General features: G+C 40.1%; 1 pseudogene; it reads right to left on the bottom strand.

Annotated features, from left to right (window-relative positions):
• Positions 1-269: 269 nt before the first annotated feature.
• LOC124096335 (G-rich sequence factor 1-like) lies at positions 270-2,460 on the bottom strand (annotated as a pseudogene).
• Between the last annotated feature and the right edge of the window lie 3,719 nt (positions 2,461-6,179).

The following is a 6,179-nucleotide window of genomic DNA, read 5'->3' as shown; positions in this document are numbered from 1 at the left end:
CTTAATCAGATCCTGAACAGTTTAAACAAAAATTTAAGATTTGTGGTTTATTTCATAATACCAAATTGAATCTTTCTCCTTCTCAACAGTTCAGTATGAATTTTTCTTAGAAGCATTAACCCCAAACCCAAAATCCTTTCTCTTGCAGCAGTTGCTGCCAATTAACAGAAACTTGATAGCCCATGTCCAAGAAAGATGTGCAAATGAAATGCTTCTTGCTTCATCTTTACTATCTGGAGTCCCTGGAGGTTTTATTTTCCTTTTGGACATCAATGGTGAACATGGGACCTATCCTTGAGCATAGCTGCAACAGCATCCACATGGGTATCCAAGTGCTCATCAGCTCCTCCAGTAGCCTTTCCACTAGAACTGTATTCCATAGTGATTCTCACAGGCTTCAGGGGAGCAAAAAAATTTATAATGTCTTGGGCATTAGCTTGAAAAGGTAATCCTCTCATGTGGACAAAATGCAATGAAGGCGTAGTTCCAAAATCAACACCCTCTGGAAACTTTTCTGAAATCTCCTTAGGCAATTTTTCAAAACCTGTCATGGGTCAAGTGTCTTCATTTACTTCATGTTCTTCAAAGACCATTTCTGGCTCAATTATATACTTAGCAGTAGGAGAAGATGCCATTTTCTTTCCCTTATGATAGCCAACATGGGTTCGAACTTCATTCCTTCTGCTTGTAAATATCTCTATATAAAGTTACCAATTTCTTGGTTGGCCATTTCTGATTCTCCAAACTGCACATATACTTCCCCTGTTTTTCTTCTCCCTCTATAGTCCATCACAAAAGTAATGTCCACTATATTCAGTCCTGCAAAGAAGTCTATGATTGGGGGCTGGGGAAACAACTCAGTTGGTAGAGTGCTTATCTAGCATGCAGAAAGCCCTGGGTTCAATCCCCAGCACCACCACCAAAAAAAAAAAGAAGTCTATGATGTCTTTCCCATTGCAATTATTAGGAAGTCCTCTTAAATGAACTACACCATCATTCACCACAGGTGATGACTTGACCTGTAGGTTCTTCATTAAGGCATCCACATCTTCATTATTTATCTCATATACTTCCACATATGGCTGACCCATATACATATGGTGCTTGTCTAAGGCTTTCTGCACATTCTGTTCTGACTCCATTTCAATTAAGGCATCACCCCTTTGTTTCCTATCTTTATTTAAAAGGAAATGTATTCCATTCTCACTATTGCAGATTCTGTAGTCTGAGAAAAAGGTAAGCACATCTTCCACAGTATATGACAAAAGCACCCCTTGACCTCGAATGAGATAAACATCATCTACCTGCTCTCCTAACTTGGTTGGGGCCAATTCATACTCAGGGAGTGGTATAAGGTCGTCCAGGTAGGTAGTTTTGGACTCCTGGATGTAGCTCTACGCAGAGCCCTTGGAGGCCACCATCCACTGTGGTACCATTAGCAGAGCAGTGTGCAGAGCCGGGTAGGAGGAGGCGGGGACTGCTGCTGAGGTGACTGCAGGGGGGAGGCCGGTGCAGGCCCACAGCAGGTAATGGCGGCCCTAAACGCCTGAGGGGAAGGAGCCAGCAGCAGAATAAAAGGGTGCACTGGCAGCTGTTGCAGTTACAGCCATAGCCCCAGAGCAGTGCCTTCCAGCCTTGGACTCTGCAGGCGGCTCAGGGCCTGGAGGCAGCTGCCGCTGCAGCAGGAGCAGAGGGGAAGTGGAATCCAGGGCCCAGGAGGGGACACCAGGCACATTCACTGCAGGCGCCAGGGGCAGTTAAAGAGCCGTTTCCAAATCAGTTCACTAGGCAATAAAGGCCCAACTAGTCACTGGATATACGTAAAGAGACACATTTCAAATCCATTACTTTATACCACAAATAGTGCAGAAATAAACCCAATAACCACATTCAGAAATCAATGACAGCATTTTTTCTTATAAAATATAAGTACAAATTAAATATAAATTTTTAAGTTTAAATGTTAAGGATAAAAATATTGAATATCATATGGTAAATAAACAATAGCTTTTTCATGAATAATACTCTAATATTAATTTTAATGCTGGACTAAGATTAATGTAGTTAGTGATCTTCGCAGGTAAGAAATTTAGCCATCATACCTGCTCTTCTGGGAGTTGACAGAATCAAATGATCATCAACCTGCCCTCACTGAGCCTGAACATAAATTCCACAAAACCATGGCCACACAGAGGCAGTCAGAGGGATTAACTGCAGGCACTCCAAAGCCAGAGAATGCTTGGGTGTGAATCCAGTTTTCCCACTCACCAATGGGGAGAGATAAGGAGATTTTCTTTTCTCATAGTGCTCTGAAGGCTGTCACGACGGATCCAAGTTTCTGTACAGCATGCGCATCATGGCGGAGCAAGTCAGGCCGACCGAATGCGCAGCATGGCAAAGCCGAGTTGAGCTGTCCTGCAAGCGCACCCTGGCAGTGCCAAGTCGGTCGGCCTGGTGCATGCATCATGGTGCAGTGGGTCAGAGTGCATTTTCATACATCATACACAAATGGAGTATAGCTTCTCCTTCTTCTGGTTGTACATGTTGTAGAGTTAACACCAGCTGTGTATTCATATATGCACATAGAGTAATAATGTTGGATTCATTTTATTCTTCCTACTCCCATACCCCTTCCCCACCTTTCACTTCCCTCTGCCTAACCCAAAGTACCTCTATTCTTCCCTAGGTGCCTTCCCCTCTTATTGTGAATTAGCATCTGCATATCAGAGAAAATATTTGACCTTTAGTTTTTTCGGATTTGGCTCATTTCGCTTAGCATAATATTCTCCAACTTCATCCATTTTTATAAGTATTACATTGAATCTGTAGATCACTTTGAATAATATGGACTGTTTAATTCTTCCAATGTTTGAACATTGGACAATGTGGAATATATTTATGTCTTCTTCAATTTTGATCATGTCTAAATCTTTTATCTTCTTGATTAAGTTTATTCTTACATGTTTAAAATTATCTTGCAAACAGGATTGTTTTCTTGATTTCTGTTTTTGGGTAGATCACTACTGCTGTACAGAAATACAGCTGGATTTTGTAGGTTGGTTTTATAACTTCCAACTTTACTGGGTTTTTTGATCTCAATGGTTTTGGGGGTCTAACAGTTTTGGGGGTTGTCTATATAAATGATCATATTGTCTGCAAAGACAATTGGTACCTCTCTTTCTGATTTTGGGTGCATTCTCTTTCTTTCTCTTGCCTAGTTGTTCTGACTAGGACTTCCAGTACTATGTTGAATAAAAGTGGTGACTGGGCATCCTTGTTTTGTTCTTGATAGAGGGAAAGTTTTCAATTTTTCCTACTGGGTATGATGCTAGTTGTATGTTTGTCCTATATGGTTTTTATTGTGTTGAGATACATTCCTTCAACACCTAACTTGGTGAGGGTTTTTATCATGAAGAGATATTAAATTTTGACAAATTCTTTCTCTGCATCTATTAATATGATAATATGGTTTTTGTTCTTTATTCTGCTAATGCATTATATTTATTTATTTGTATATGTAGAACTGTCTTTACATCCTGGGATAAAATCCCATTTGATCATGATAGGTGATCCTTTCCATGTCACTGAATTCAGTCTGTTGGTATTTTCTGAGAATTTTTGCATGTATTTTACCAGGGTTGGAGGCCTATAATTTTTCTTTTCTTGTCTTGGTTTTGTCTAACTTTAGTGTCTAAGTAGTGCTCTTAAAATGAGTTTGAAAGTATTCTCTTTTCAGTTTTTAGAAGGATCTTGAGAAGTGTTGATATTGCTTCTTTAAATGTTTGGTAGAATTTAGCAATGAAGACATTAGGTCCTTGGATTTGCTTTGATGGGAAGATTTTTATTACTGATTGAAGCTCATTACTTATTATTGTTCTGTTCAGATTTTCCATTCATTATGGGTCTTGGTAGATTATATGTGCCTAGGAATTTATCCATTTGTTCCAGGTTATCCAATTTGTTGGCTTATAATTGTTCATTGTAGTCTCTTGTGATCTTTTCTATTTCTGTGGTTTCACTTGTAATGTCCCTTTTACATCTCTGATTTTATTTGTCTTCTCTCTCATTTTCTTAGTCTAACTAAAGATTTGCCAATTTTATTTCTTTTCAAAAATAAAGTATATTTTGTCGTTCTTTTTACTATTTTTTAAATCTCTCTTTGTGCTCTGATCTGTTATTTTTTTCCCTTCTGCTAACTTTGGGATTGGTTTGTTCTTTTTCTAGTTCCTTGAGGTATAAAGTTTATTTGTGATCTTTCTTCTTTTTGAATGGAGGTATTTATCACTATAAACTTCCCTCTTAGTACTGCTTTTGCTGTATTGCTTTCGTTTTGGTATGTTGTTTAATTTTAATTTGCCTTCTGGTATTTTTTTTCCCTTTCTGGTATTTTGATTTCTTCTTTGACTCATTGACTATTTGAGGATTTGATTTTTAATTTTTACGTATTTGTTAACATTCCGGTTTTCCTCTTGTTACTGACTTTAAGTTTCTTATTACTGAGGTTGTGTTACTGGCTGCATGGTGTTACACAACTGCTGGAGGTCCTAGGTTTTTGTCTGTCTAGCAGAAAGATTCAGTAATTCAGACTCTAATAAGCAGTTTAAGAAACAGTTGTTTGTAGTTTATTAGCAAAGCAAGGAAGTACACCCCAAAGGAAGTGGAGCAGTCTGTGTCAAAAGGTGATGAGCACCTCTACCTGCATCTGTGATTATTCTTATGCCAGTGAGGACATAAATTAGGTCCCTATTTATCTTGCTAGGTCATTTGATTGACACATACATGTTAGGTAACTCGATGCCCAATGTACCAGTACTAACCCAGAACTACATAAGCAGAGCCTACAAGAGACAGCAAAACCATGATGTAAATGATATTACAATGAATCCAGGTCATTTGGGGACACAATTTTTCAGGTCCTGCTTATGTCTAACATTTTTTAATATAAGAGGGAGATGGTTTGTTCCTCTATTTTTCCTCATAATGGAAAGTCATCCTACCTGTTAGGACCACAAGGGCATAAGATGTACACTTGCAGAACCACAAGGGGGTGGTTCAGCACCCTTCTCAGCCCCTCCCTCTCATTTCTTCCTAACTATCTTTTCTAGCAGTTGGAACAGATACTTGGATGTCTTAGTCTTCTTAACTATCTTAAGATATGCTGTGAACCAGATGGGATGACCTCATTTGGTTCCACTGGGAGCATGTTTCTGAGTCTACTGCAGCTCCATTAGCTGAGGTCACTGATGCTGAAGATTGCAGGGACCTCAGTGGCTAAGGTTGCGGGTGTTTGCAGCAAGGCAGAGAAAGCTATTAGAGTTTTCATGATCTGATTTTCTCCCACCAGGAAATTCTTAGCAGAAAGAATACCTCTTGGTGACAGACCTGGCTCACAGGCATGCTTGTAGTAACAGCTCACCAGTGTCTGACGCATATTGCTCTGAATTCTATGGAGTGGCCATACAGCCAGATGCCTGTGGATCAACAACAGGGACTCTGAGGTCTGGGGCAGCAATGACAGCTGCACAGGGACAGGTGTTCCCACAGCATAGGTAACAACTTAGCACTCAGATAAGCCCCTAGTTGATGGGGTTGGTACCTGAATTTCCCCTTCTTGTGGGTGGAGGAATGCAGCAGTATTGTCCTCTACGGGGATCTCTGGTGGCCATTGCTCTGGGTTACCTCAGTGACAAAAGCTGCTGATGACCTCTGTTGAGCAGCTGCTGGGGTCCATGTGGATACCTGGATGGATTACTAAAAGAACTCTGTAAAGAGTTTGCAGCTTCCTTGGGTCCATTGAGGTCATCAGAGCAAAAGCTGCCAAAGTCCACAGAGCAGGCTGCTGGGGATAGCTAAGATACTTTCTGTGAGACTGATATGAACAGTCCCTGTGCTTCTTTATTCCTAGCTGTCTCCAGAAGTCTCAGTTATGCCAATCTCCCCAGGAAGCCTTTTTATGCAGTTGTTCTTTTATGCTCTACCACGTTGCTGCAGTTTTTAATTGAGGCAATTTTCCTCCTTTCCTGGAGATTAGACACTGCTTGGGGGAGTTGACCAAGCTAAAACCAACTGGACTTATATACCTTGGAGATATTGCAGGGTCATTTCCAGACCACCATAATAAAGCAAATACTGCAATAAAGTGAGTTGAATGAATATTTTGGTTTCCCAGTTCACATAAA

The sequence above is a fragment of the Marmota monax genome, unplaced genomic scaffold (genome assembly GCF_021218885.2).
Source record: "Marmota monax isolate L192 unplaced genomic scaffold, Marmota_monax_Labrador192_F-V1.1 WCK01_AAM20220418_F8-fsc00004, whole genome shotgun sequence".
Lineage (NCBI taxonomy): Eukaryota > Metazoa > Chordata > Mammalia > Rodentia > Sciuridae > Marmota > Marmota monax.
The sequence above is the reverse complement of the archived record's forward strand: the minus strand, read 5'-3'. Positions and strand labels throughout refer to the sequence as shown.